This window comes from Gossypium arboreum, chromosome 7 (genome assembly GCF_025698485.1).
Source record: "Gossypium arboreum isolate Shixiya-1 chromosome 7, ASM2569848v2, whole genome shotgun sequence".
Classification (NCBI taxonomy): Eukaryota; Viridiplantae; Streptophyta; class Magnoliopsida; order Malvales; family Malvaceae; genus Gossypium; species Gossypium arboreum.
In genome coordinates, this window is record NC_069076.1 from 66,983,783 (window position 1) to 66,997,987 (window position 14,205).

At 37.2% G+C, this 14,205-nt stretch overlaps 1 non-coding gene across 1 annotated transcript; it reads right to left on the bottom strand.

Moving 5' to 3' along the window:
* Positions 1–629: 629 nt before the first annotated feature.
* LOC128295858 (small nucleolar RNA R71) lies at positions 630–735 on the bottom strand. The gene has a single exon (XR_008286407.1). It is a non-coding gene; the product is annotated as a small nucleolar RNA R71 (small nucleolar RNA).
* Positions 736–14,205: the final 13,470 nt, after the last annotated feature.

The window sequence follows — 14,205 nt, forward strand, 5'->3', positions numbered from 1 at the left end:
ATTTTATTATTTATTAATTTACCTTTTTCTCTCTTTTGGTAGGTTTTTATAGTTTATGACTAGAAGAAACCCGTCAGGACCATTACTCTTTGACGAAGAAATCGATCGTACAATTTGCAAAAATCAAAGAGAAATAAGGCGTAGTTTACGCTACACAGAGAATGAGCGAGAAGACGATACTCAAACCCCAACTGACAAGATGGCTGAAAACCCAGGCGATCAGCTGGCTCCTGCAATTGCAGCTAATCAAAATCCTGCTCCACGTACTATGTATGACTATGCTAAACCTTCTTTAACAGGAACTGAGTCTAGTATAGTTAGACCTGCTATTGCTGTGAATAATTTTGAACTAAAACCTAACACAATTCAAATGATACAGTAGTTTGTTCAGTTTGATGGTTTGCAGGATGAGGATCCCAACACGTACTTAGCGAATTTTCTTGAATTTTGTGATACATTCAAAATCAATGGCGGTTCTGATGATGCCATTCATCTTCGGTTATTTCCCTTTTCACTAAGAAACAAAGCTAAACAGTGGTTGAACTCATTACCACGAGGGTCTATCACTACTTGGGAATAAATGACCGAGAAGTTTTTACTAAAATATTTTCCGCCGGCTAAAATGGCTAAATTGCATAATGATATCTCTTCTTTTGTGCAGATGGATTTAGAAACACTTTATGATGCATGGGAGAGATACAAGGACTTACTGAGAAGATGCCTTCACCATGGGTTGCCGCTTTGGCTGCAAGTTCAAATGTTCTACAATGGTGTGAATCCCTCGACAAGACAAATGATTGACGCAGCTACTGGCAGAACCATCAACAATAAAACATCGGAAGATGCCTATGAATTCATAGATGAGATGTCACTGAATAACTATCAGTGGCAAGTTATGAGGACAAAGCCAACGAAAATAGCCGGCGTCTATAACATCGATTTAGTCACCATGCTCTCAAATCAGGTAGAACTTCTCAATAAAAAGATTGATAGTTTTCTTGGTTCTACGCAGGTACATCCAGTAATGAGGTGTGACTCAAGCGGAGGAGGTGTGCGTACAGAATATCAATCCTTCAATCCCACAACCGAAGAGGAACAAGTCAACTATATGGGTGATAATAACTTTGGATCTCAAAATAACCCATACAGTAATACCTATAATGCAGGTTGGAGGAACCACCCAAATTTCTCCTAGAGTGGTCAAGGGAATCAAAAGCCACAAAATCCTTAAGGTTTTCAACAGCCACCTTATTAACAAGAGAAGAAACCAAACCTTGAAGAGATGCTTTCTAAATTCATCTTGGTGTCAGAAACCCATTTCCAAAATACCGAGACAGTACTTAAAAAGAATCAACAAGCATCGATCTAAGGACTAGAAACTCAGATAGGCCAGCTGTCCAAACTAATCTCCGAATGACCATAAGGTAGCCTACCAAGTAATACTGAACCTAATCCGAGGGAACACCTCAATGCAATTAGCACTCAAGATAAGGAAGGATTCATTGCACCCGAGCCATAAATACAGCAAGACAACGCGAAGAACAAAGGATGAGAAGAGGTAAACAATAATGATCCCAAACAGGTAAGTACAAATCATGAACCTCATGTGCCATATCCTAAAGTGATAACGAAAGACAGAACAGAAGAACAATTTGGTAAGTTCGTCAAACTCTTAAAGAAATTACATATTAACTTACCCTTTATTGAAGTTCTTTCGCAGATGCCCAACTCAACAAAATTTTTAAAGGAACTTCTGAGGAATGAAAGGAAAATAGACGCTACATCACATGTGGAACTCAATGCAGTCTGCTCAACTATTCTAAAGAATGAGCTATGTAAGAAATTGAAAGATTCAGGGAGTTTTATAATTCCTTGCTTAATTGGAAGTCTATCTGTGAATAATGCTTTAGCTGATCTAGGGGCAAGTATAAATGTTATGCCATATACAATGTTTAAACGACTAGGTCTCAGTAAACCCAAACAGACTAGGATGAGCATACAATTGGCTGACAAAATAGTTAGATTTCCTAAGGGTATTATTGAAGGCGTTCTCATTAAAATTGATAAATTTATTTACCCAGTAGACTTCGTTGTCTTAGATATGGATGAGGATAATGTGGTACATTTAATTTTAGGACGACCATTTTTAGCAACTGCCAGAACCATTATTAATGTAGGCACAGGAGAGCTAACACTTCGTGCAGGTGACGATGCAGTAACACTCTAAGCACGTGACTCAGTCAAAACCTCTAAGACTTAAGATAATGCTATAAAAACTGTCGATGATAAAACTAATATTCAATCGTCCTTGTAGGAACTTCCTCGAACCAAGACAACAGAGACAGTGCGCTACTATCATGAAGAGAACAAAGACGTCCATGAAGAACAAAGACTACGGATAGAGGAGCTAGACGAATGGCGAGAACACAAATCGAGAACACATGATAAATCGAAACTACGCAAAAACAAGCCCGATACCTCTCCTAATCAACTTTAGGTCGGTGATACAGTCTTATTAGATGCCGTTGATCCTCACATTGTCACTACCACACCAAATGAGGAAATCCCTCTTACGGTACTTAGTATTTTTCCATTCGATACAGTGGAGGCGAGTCATCCTAAGTTCGGAACTTTTAAGGTAAACAACACCCGTTTAAAACCTTATTTTAAAATTGGCAACAGGAATGAGGAGTATGAACTCCTTGAACCACCCTGACCATTCAACGGAGAGGTAAGTCGACTTAGACTATAAATAAGCGCTTCTCGGGAGGCAACCCGAGCACTAACATATTTTGATTTCTTTATTTTTATTTTCTCACACTTCGAATCAATTAACTTAATCTTTGAATTACACAATTTTTCAGCACACATGGCCAGGCACACGGGCGTGCCTAAAGCCGTTGCTAAACAGGGGAAGAGACACAGCCGTGCGATACAGACGTGTTGAAGCAGGACATGATTTCCTCAAAACACGGGGTGCGATAAATCCCCATGGCCGTACGAAATGGCCGTGGGTGAACTTGATAGGAACACAAGGGCGTGGGAATGAAAACCCACGAGCATCCCAAAGACAAGGCTAGATTCTGTTTCTTCGACACGGGTGTGCAATACGCCCGTGCCATTCAGCCGTGTACAACAATACACGGGAGTGCTACCATAACACACGGGCGTGGGAGAAGCGAACAAAGCTAGGCACGACTGTGCGACATGGCCATGTGCCACACACGCCCAAGACACATGGGTGTGGGATAGTAGCCGGACACGACCTAAATTGAAAAATTTGAAAAACATGGGCTCACACTCAAAGCATACGAGTGTGGCCCTAGGCCGTGTGTCCCTCTCCTATATAAACAAACCACTATTCATCTTCTTCCCCCCTTTCAAAACCCTAGCTGAAAACTCCTCCTCCCCACTCCCTAATCCTTATTTCGGCCACCATTCCCAAGATTCTCACATCTTCAACCCTCAACCCACCTTGAAATCCATTTCCCTTGCATTAATCCCCACTTTCCCCTCTCTATACCCTCAATTTTTCCTCCACACGGCTATACCCTCGCATCACACGCCCGTGCTCGCCACCAACACACCTGTGCGCTGCATACAACAGCCTTTGGTTCACTTTCTCAACTTTATTTTTCCAATTTGTATTGCTACATTAGTATTCTACATGCTTTACATAGATATTGTACTATTTTGCTTTAGACAAGTTAGGAATTTACTTTAAATTTTTCTATATTTGAATTATTTAAGCCACTAAATAGCATATACTAATTTTGGGCCTCTTGCTTAACTACTGATATATTTTGGATTCTATCAATGCTCATATATTTTCAGGTACATTATGTCGTTATCAAGAGGAAAGAAGGCCGCGGTCCCATCCTTAAAGAGACGTAGGGGACCGGGTTCTTCCTCGGTGCATGCTACAGCCGAAGTTTGGCACCCGTTCCTTGACTTTCCACAAGCTTTGTAGGAGGAGCTATTTCAAATACTACGCGCACGACCCATCACCATAGGTCTCTGCATCGACTGGGCTGCCGTAGAGCAAGTCCAGCTCGCTGACGCCATCGGCGCCCTCCTATCCACAGACCCATGGGAACGGTTCTTCGCTATTACCGAGCCCACTTATTTAGAGCTAACTTTAGAATTATGCTCTACTTTTCATTTACAGGTGGTGATGACGAACAATGACGACCCAGGCACCATTCACTTCCGATTAGGCAGTCTAGTTCGTTAGATGAGTGTCCCAGAGTTTGGAGTTGTTCTGGGACTTTACACCAATGAGTTTGTGGAGGAGGAGGACATGAATGCACTACCACGCAACATCCACATCTCCCCCTCCTTGTGCTGGATGGCTTTGGCACCACTCTCTTCCACCTACGACCCCAGCCGCTCGAAGGCCTCAGCTCTTCCCCCTTCCCTACGATATCTCCATGCCATATTGGCACACTCCTTGACCGGGAGGAGAAAAAGCACCAGCGTCGTGATTTTATTTATTTTGAATAATATATCTTTGTACATTGAGGGCAATGTACATCTTAAGTGTGGGGGGGGGGGGTGAACATGAAACCTAACTTTTTGCATTATTCTCAAATCCCTGAAGTTGGTCTTGTGCTTAAGTGATTTTCTCATAATCTTGATCGAATAAATTCTAATTGATCTATAATTATTGTTGGTATGTCATCAATTAGACCATGGGAATTATGCATAATTATTTGATTATAGGACCTTAAAGAATTGAATATGATAAGTTGATATTTTGAGAACTAAAATTTTTTAGACTATTTTCCTAAATTGAGGTATTGTCTTGAAATCTTAAGTATACAGGAATGACATCAGAAACCCAAATTTTTGGTGAGAGTTTTGAGCCTTTTGAGTATATAACTTTATTTCTTACTCACTTCTTTTGTGGTTTGAGTGTGTCAACATTGAACTGTTATTCTAGAACTTGCTCTGATTATACATTTCGAGATCACATGTATGATTTGATATACTGAGATGATAAAGGCACTTAGGATTTAACCCATTTACTCCATAAAAAGCCCTCCTACATAATTAAACCCTTAGTGAAACCCTTTGTGTAACATTCCGAAATAGGGCCTAAACGGAACAGTGGTTGCGAAACCACAAATTCAGGGTAAAAAAAATATTTTATTATTATTTTGAGGTTCATGGTATGATTACATGATTGTGTGAAAATTTCGTGATAAAATTCTATGCATAAAGTGCTTAAATTGAGGTTAGGGACTAAATCGAATAATTTGCAAAACTTGCATTCTAGAAGTTTTTAGTATGAAATTATTTTGGAATATTAATTAGGAGATCTTAAATGGTAATTTGACCAATTTTAAGTTCATGGACAAAATTAGGACATGGAAGGAATTTTTGAAAGTTTAGTAAGGAGGTGCATTTTGGTCATTTGGTTATTAACATTAATAAAAAGGTAAAAAAGATGATAAAATTGTATCATCTTCTTCAAGTTACCAGAAGAACCTTACCTCTCTCCATAGTTGGGGTTTCTTCAACTTTCAAGCTTCATAGTAAGTGATTCCAAGCCCCGTTTTTAATGATCTTTACGTTTTGAAGTCCGTAGCTCGATAAAGCTTATGCTAGCAATAATTTAAGTTAGGAATCAAATTTGGAAAAATACCCATAGGTGAAATTTGTGTATTTTGATGTTTTATGATGGAATATGAGGTTTTAAATTATGTTAGACAACTTGTGCTACTTGGTTTTAAGTGAAAACGAGTAAAAAGACTTAATCGGTAAAAATACCTAATAGTCATAAGTACATGTTAGTGTGTGAATTTGATGTTGCCATAGAAGGGAAAAATGATCAGCATATCATAAAACATAAGAAAATAGGATGAAGTTTAATTTACGAGCCTTGGGGAAAAAGTGCAAATATGTGAAAGTTTAGGGGCAAAAATGTAATTTTGCCAAAGTTTGAGTAAAGGGTTGTTTTGATAAATGTTGATATTAAATAAGCTAAATTTGCTATTATAGATCAAGAAGAGCAAAATTCGAGAGTAGATCGGGGAAAAGAAAAAGTAAAGGACTAAATTGTAAAGTTTAGTCACATTTTGTATCGAGGTAAGTTTACAAAGAAATAAATGCAATATTCTTTTATTTTACATTATTATTGTCAATTTCAGCATTTATATATTTATGTTATGAAAATATTTAAAGTCGAATTTAAGGTGAAGTGACAGAGGAAAAGTGTTAGAAAGCCGGTTGAACCCTAGGAATGTTAGGATATTAGGGTTGACAGATGAACGAAATGAGCCATGTAAGTCCATATTAGAAATATGGCTTTGGAGACAGATTGAGCCATGTAAGTCCATATTATATATGGCATTGGAGACAGAATAATTCATGCAAGTCCATGTCAAAGACATGGCATTGGCGAGATATTGATAGACAGAACGACCTAGTATCCTTAGTATTCCGAGTGGTTCAACGGGTCGATATCGAGTTAAATTACAGTGAATTAACAGCAAAGGAAAAGTAGATTATACTTATGAAAAGGAAAGGTCGTAAGAAAGAAGGTAAGGGAATAAAGAAGAAGATAGAAATTGAGAAGTAAAGAAATTTATGATGTTAGATGATATTATGCATAATTATCCATTATGTTGAATGTTGTGATTTATTTGCTTGTAAGCTTACTAAGCCTAGTGCTTAATCTCCTTATTTTCTTCTTCTTATAGTACTTATCTAGCCACTCGGGATCGAAGGAAACGCGTCGGAGGCCGATCACACTATCAAAGAAATAACTCGGTATAATTAGACGTTTTGTTTTATGTATGGCATGTATAGAAACTTAGCCACTTTTGGTATAATATGAACAATGAATGATGTGTAAATACTTGCTAGTGATTAGCTAATAAAAATGGCCGATGATATGCATGTTTATTAATATGTATGATTGAATGGTGATTATCACATGAAAATTATGAAAATGTGAAAGTAACCTAAAAATAGATTCAAGTAACAGCAATGATGTAACTTTGAAAAATCACTAAAATTGTATAAACATAGTTTGAAGATGAATAATATATGAAATTAAATCTTATTATGTCTATTTTCTTATGGAATAAGAAAAATAGGTAAAGATATTATATTTCATGATATATCTGAGTTTTAGTGAAATAGGGTCAGAGCGATTTCTGGAACCCCTGTTTCAACTTTGGAAATTCACCATAAATTGTACAAAACTAATTAGAAGGTATACTTTATATGGTTATAATCCTTGTTGAGTCTAGTTTTAAGAGAAACAAACGGCTTAGTGATATGAATTTTTACAGGAAGAAACATGGTTCGTAGTAACAAGAGGTTAGTGCAGTCGAGTTTTGAAACAGGGGAAATTTTAACTAATAAACTGTACTAATTGGCCAAGTCAAAAATCTATGAAAAAATTAGTAGATAGATATATGAGTCTAGTTTCAGGAAAAATTTATGGATCTTAATTTCGAGTTTCGAACTCAAGATATGAATTTTAGGCGACTACGATGCAGAATGGCAGCACATTCAAATGCTTAAATAAACAATTTAAACCTATTTAAGGGATAGAATAAGTTTAGTAATGCCTCGTGCTCGATTCTCGCAACATCTCGGGTAAGGAGTGTTACATTTATTGGTATCGAGCAGGTTTAGTCGGTTCTCGGAGCAGTTAGTGTGAGAAAAGTCTAGCTATACATGCCATACTTGTATTTTGATAGTGTAACGACTCTCACGATTTTTTTAAATATTTTGTTTTATAGTAATGGATCCGGGAGAGCGGTGATGATGATGTAGAAGGTAATGTGCCTGCTTCCACGTAAGGGCGCCCATCCGAGAATAGGCCAAGAATAGTTGATCGGGAGGAGTGACTCGAAAGCTCTTCCGAGCTTTGAATGATTTGTTTGCCGAGTTCGTTCGACGAATCCGGCATTAGACCTCCACTCCTCATGATTCTCAAAGGCTACCCATGTAGCTCAAGCTTCCCGATCATAGGTACAGTGGTAAGAGAAAAACCACCAGTTGATAGAATCAGGAAACAAGGCGTAGAAGAGTTCCGAGCAACAAAAGATGATGATGCAGAAAGAGCAGAATTTTGGTTAGAAAATACTATCAGAGTCTTTGAGGAATTATCTTGTACACCCGAGGAATGTATGAAATGTGTAGTATCACTTCTTAGAGACTCACCTACTACGGTGGAAGACACTTGTATCGCTTGTACCGAAAGAGAGGGTCACTTGGGATTTCTTTCAGAAGAATTTCGTAAAAGTACATTAGTCGAGGTTTATTGACCGAAGACAAAGGAATTCTGGAATTGAAACAAGGCAATATGATTTGTGACCGATTATGAGCGTGAATTTGTCGGCTCAAGAATATGCTCAAGAATGTGTGTCCACAGAGGCTATCCTGTAAAAGGTTTGAGGATGGGTTAAATGATGATATCCGACCGTCGTGGGTGTCCTAGAAATAAAAGAGTTCGTTATTTTAGTTGAGAGAGCACAGTAAGGCGAGGAGCTATTAAAAGAAAAGGCAAAGTTGAGACAGAGACACAAGATACAAAGAAGAGATGATGAGCAGATCATTTTAGGCTACATCCAAGAGGCCCAGAGAGTTTTCTACCGATCTAGCTTTTCGGCGAGGCAATCTAGTCGAATAGAGGTAGCAGATTTAAGGATCCAAGGCTCGGACCACCTCAACTACGAGTGTAGGTAATGTCGATGTAGTAGATTAGGGTGTCTACGGTGTGGTAGACTTCATTATGGTCCTTGTCGAGCGGTAAAATGTTTGCTATAAATGTGGTGCTCCAGATCATTTTGTACGAGAATGTCCGTAAGTGGCTAGCCGAGAGGTAACACAGTGCTAGATCCGAAATGCTCCTACTAGAGGCGATCACCGAGGCAACCTAAGTAGGAGCAAGTAATGAGGTACCTCTAGAGATTCTACTGTGAGACCGGATGTTAGAGCCCTGCAAGGACTTATGCTATTCGTGCACGCCAAGAGGCATCCTCCCGATGTGATTACGGTACATTTTCTCTACATGATATTAATGTCATTGCTCGATTGATCCGGGTTCAACTCATTCTTATGTTTGTATGAAATTGATGCCTAGTATAAGTATGCCTATAGAATCTCTGAATTTGTGATTAAAGTATCGAATCCATTAGGCAAGCATGTATTAGTAGATAAGGTATGTAGAAATTGTCCTTTAATGATTAGAGGCTATTGTTTTCCTACCGATCTCATGCTATTGCCATTTGATGAGTTTGATGTGATTCTTGGTATGGATTGGTTGACTACACATGATGTGATAGTGAATTGTGGAAAGAAATTCATTGAGTTGAAGTGTAAAATGGTGAAATTCTTGGGTTAATTCGGAAGAGTCGATAGTTCATTTCCTATAATTTCATTATGTCCGCCGTAAATACTTGAGAAAAGGGTATGAAGCTTATCTTGCTTTTGTGTTGAACACTAAAGATCCAGAATTGAAAATTGAATTAGTGCCTGTGGTATGTGAGTTTCCCGATGTGTTTCCTAAGAACTACCGTGTTTGCCTCCGTTAGAGAAGTTGAGTTTGGTATTAAGTTGATTCCGGTACCACGCCCATTTCTATTGCTCCTTATAGAATGGCTCTATTGGAATTGAAAGAATTGAAAGCTCGATTCAGTGAATTAACAGATAAAGGCTTTGTAAGACCCAGAGTTCACCATGGGTGCACCAGTGCTATTTGTGAAAAAAAAAAGACGGATCAATGAGATTGTGCATAGATTATCGGCAACTTAACAAGGTAACAGTAAAGAACAAGTATCCATTGCCTAGAATTGATGATTTGTTTGATCAATTGAAGGGAGCTACTGTGTTTTCCAAGATAGATTTGAGATCCGGATACTATCAGTTGCGAGTTAAAGAGTCAGATGTCCCGAAGACTGCTTTCCGGACTAGGTATGGTCATTATGAGTTTCTTGTGATGCCATTTGGCTTGACTAATGCTCCTGCCATTTTATGGACTTAATGAACCGAATTTTAGACCATACTTAGATAAGTTTGTAGTTGTGTTCATTGATGATATTTTGATTTATTCTCATGATGAGACCGAGAATGCGAGCATTTGAGAACAGCTTTACAAATTCGAGAGATAATTAGTTGTATGCCAAGTTCAAAGAAAAGTGAGTTCTCGTTACGAGAAGTTGGTTTTCTTGGACATATTGTCTCGGTGAAGGTATTAAGGTTGATACTGAGTAAGATTTCAACCATTGTTGATTGGAAGCCTCCTAGAAATGTATCGGGTTAGAAGTTTTCTTGGTCTTGCGGATATTATAGACGATTTGTGGAGGGATTTTCCATGATAGCTACCCTGCTGATTTAGACCGCTACGGAAGGATGTTAAGTTTGAATGGATGAGAAGTGCCAACAAAGTTTTGACAAGTTAAAGGCATTGTTGATGGAAGCTCCTATCTTAGTACAAATTTAACCGGGTAAAGAATTTGTGATTTACAAGGATGCATCCTTGAATGGGCTCGGTTGTGTACTCATGCAGAAGGAAAGGTAATTGCTTATGCCTCTAGACGATTGAAGCCACATGAGAAAAATTATCCGACACATGATTTAGAGCTAGTGCTATTGTATTTGCATTGAAGATTTGGAGACATTATTTGTATGGTGAAAGGTGCTGGATATTTACCGATCATAAAAGCTTGAAATACTTGATGACTCAAAAGATTTGAATTTGAGGCAAAGAAGATGGTTGGAATTGCTTAAAGATTATGAGTTAGTGATTGATTATCACCTGTAAGGCAAATGTAGTTCTTGACGCTTTAAGCAGAAACTTTTATTTACATTGCGAGCTTTGAATACCAATTTAGCCATGTCGATGATGGTTCTATTTTAGCTGAATTTAGAGCTAAACCGGTATTTCTTGAAGAGATTTGTGAAGCTCGGAAAGATGATAATGAGTTACAAGCTAAAAGAGTTCAATGTGAGTCGCATAGAATCGATTTGGATTGGTTCGATGGTTGTTTGATGTTTAGAGACGAATTTGTGTACCAAAGAATGATGAGCTTATTCGAAAGATTTTACAGAAGCACATAGCGCTTCTTTATCTATTCATCCAGCAAAGACAAAAATGTATAATGATTTGAAGAAATTGTATTGGTGGGTAGGAATGAAAAGAGATATTTGAGTTTGTTTCTAGATGCTTGATTTGTCAACAGTAAAGGCCGAACATCGGTACCTCGGGATTATTGCAACTCGTGCTAGTTCCGAATGGAAATGGGACGAGTTACTATGGATTTTGTGACAGATTGCCGTTAACATCGAAAAAGAAAGATGCAATATGGGTTGTGATTGATAAGCTAACTAAGTCGACTCATTTTATCCCAATCCGTGTGGATTATTCACTTGACAAGTTGGCGAGTTATACATTTCGTAGATAGTTAGACTACATGGAGTGCCATTATCGATCATTTCGATGAGATCCAAGATTTACTTCACGGTTCGGAAGAAGTTACAAGAGGCTTTAGGTACGAAGTTGAGTTTTAGTATGGCTTTTCACCCTCAGACCGATGGTCAGTCAGAGAGAGTTATTCAGGTACTTGAAGATATGCTTAGATGTTGTGTATTAGAATTTCAAGGTAGTTGGGAAAAATACTTACCATTGGTAGAGTTTGCCTACAATAATAGTTATCAGTCAAGTTTGAAGATGGCACCCTATGAAACTTTGTATGGACGTAAATTCTGCACACCTTTATATTGGACAGAGCTTAAAGAAATCCAAATTTATGGGGTTGATCTAGTTAAAGAAACGGAAGAAAAAGTGAAAGTTATCAGAAATTGTTTAAAAGCGACTTGAGACGTGCGTAAGTCGATGCGATTTAAAAAGAAAAGAGATCGAATATCAAGTTGGTGACAAAGTTTTTTTGAAAGTATCCCGTGGAAGAAAGTTCTCAGATTTGGCAAGAAAGGCAAACTAAGTCCACGTTTTATTGGACCGTTTGAAGTGATTGAGAGAGTCGGACAATTAGCATATCGGTTAGCTTTACCGATTGAGTTAGAGAAGATTCATAATGTATTTCATGTGTCTATGCTACGTCGTTATCGTTCAGATCCGTCACATGTGATTTCTCAAACAGAGGTTGAGATTCACCGACATGACTTACGGTGAAGAACGGTAAAGATTCTAGCTCGAGAGGTAAAGCAATTAAGGAACAAAAGTATTGTACTTGTGAAAGTACTATGGAATAGACATGGGGTAGACGAGGCTACATGGGAACCCAAGAGGCTATGCAAAACAAGACCCATATCTCTTCACGGTAAGATTTTGGACGAAAATCCCTAAAGGGGGAGAAATGTAACATTCAAATAGGGCCTAAACGGAGCAAAGGTTGCGAAACCACAAATTCAGGGAAAAAAATATTTTATCATTATTTTGAGGTTCATGGTATGATTACATGATTTTGTGAAAATTTCGTGATAAAATTCTATGCATAAAGTGCTTAAATTGAGGTTAGGGACTAAATCGAATAATTTGCAAAACTTGCATTCTAGAAGTTTTAGTATGAAATTATTTTGGAATATTAATTAGGAGATCTTAAATGGTAATTTGACCAATTTTAAGTTCATGGACAAAATTAGGACATGGAAGGAATTTTGAAAGTTTAGTAAGGAGGTGCATTTTGGTCATTTGGTTATTAACATTAATAAAAGGTAAAAAGATGATAAAATTGTATCATCTTCTTCAAGTTACCAGCAGAACCTTACCTCTCTCCATAGCTGGGGTTTCTTCAACTTTCAAGCTTCATAGTAAGTGATTCCAAGCCTGCTTTTAAGGATCTTTACGTTTTTGAAGTCCCTAGAGTCGATAAAGCTTATGCTAGCAATAATTTAAGTTAGGAATCAAATTTGGAAAAATACCCATAGGTGAAATTTGTGTATTTTTATGTTTTATGATGGAATATGAGGTTTTAAATTATGTTAGACAACTTGTGCTACTTGGTTTTAAGTGAAAACGAGTAAAAGACTTAATCGGTAAAAATACCTAATAGTCATAAGTACATGTTAGTGTGTGAATTTGATGTTGCCATAGAAGGGAAAAATGATCAGCATATCATAAAACATAAGAAAATAGGATGAAGTTTAATTTACGAGCCTTGGGGAAAAAGTGCAAATATGTGAAAGTTTAGGGCAAAATGTAATTTTGCCAAAGTTTGAGTAAAGGGTTGTTTTGATAAATGTTGATATTAAATAAGCTAAATTTGCTATTATAGATCAAGAAGAGCGAAATTCGAGAGTAGATCGGGAAAAGAAAAGTAAAGGACTAAATTGTAAAGTTTAGTCACATTTTGTATCAAGGTAAGTTTACAAAAATAAATGCAATATTCTTTTATTTTACATTATTATTGTCAATTTCAGCATTTATATATTTATGTTATGAAAATATTTAAAGTCGAATTTAAGGTGAAGTGACAGAGGAAAAGTGTTAGAAAGCCCGGTTGAACCCTAGGAATGTTAGGATATTAGGGTTGACAGATGAACGAAATGAGCCATGTAAGTCCATATTAGAAATATGGCTTTGGAGACAGGATTGAGCCATGTAAGTCCATATTATATATGGCATTGGAGACAGAATAATTCATGTAAGTCCATGTCAAAGACATGGCATTGGCGAGATATTGATAGACAAGAACGACCCTAGTATCCTTAGTATTCCGAGTGGTTCAACGGGTCGATACTGAGTTAAATTACAGTGAATTAACAGCAAAGGAAAAGTAGATTATACTTATGAAAAGGAAAGGTCGTAAGAAAGAAGGTAAGGAATAAAGAAGAAGATAGAAATTGAGAAGTAAAGAAATTTATGATGTTAGATGATATTATGCATAATTATCCATTATGTTGAATGTTGTGATTTATTTGCTTGTAAGCTTACTAAGCCTAGTGCTTAATCTCTTTATTTTCTTCTTCTTATAGTACTTATCTAGCCACTCGGGATCGAAGGAAACATCGGAGGCCGATCACACTATCAAAGAAATAACTCGGTATAATTAGACGTTTTGTTTTGTGTATGGCATGTATAGAAACTTAGCCACTTTTGGTATAATATGAACAATGAATGATGTGTAAATACTTGCTAGTGATTAGCTAATAAAATGGCCGATGATATGCATGTTTATTAATATGTATGATTGAATGGTGATTATCACATGAAAATTATGAAAATGT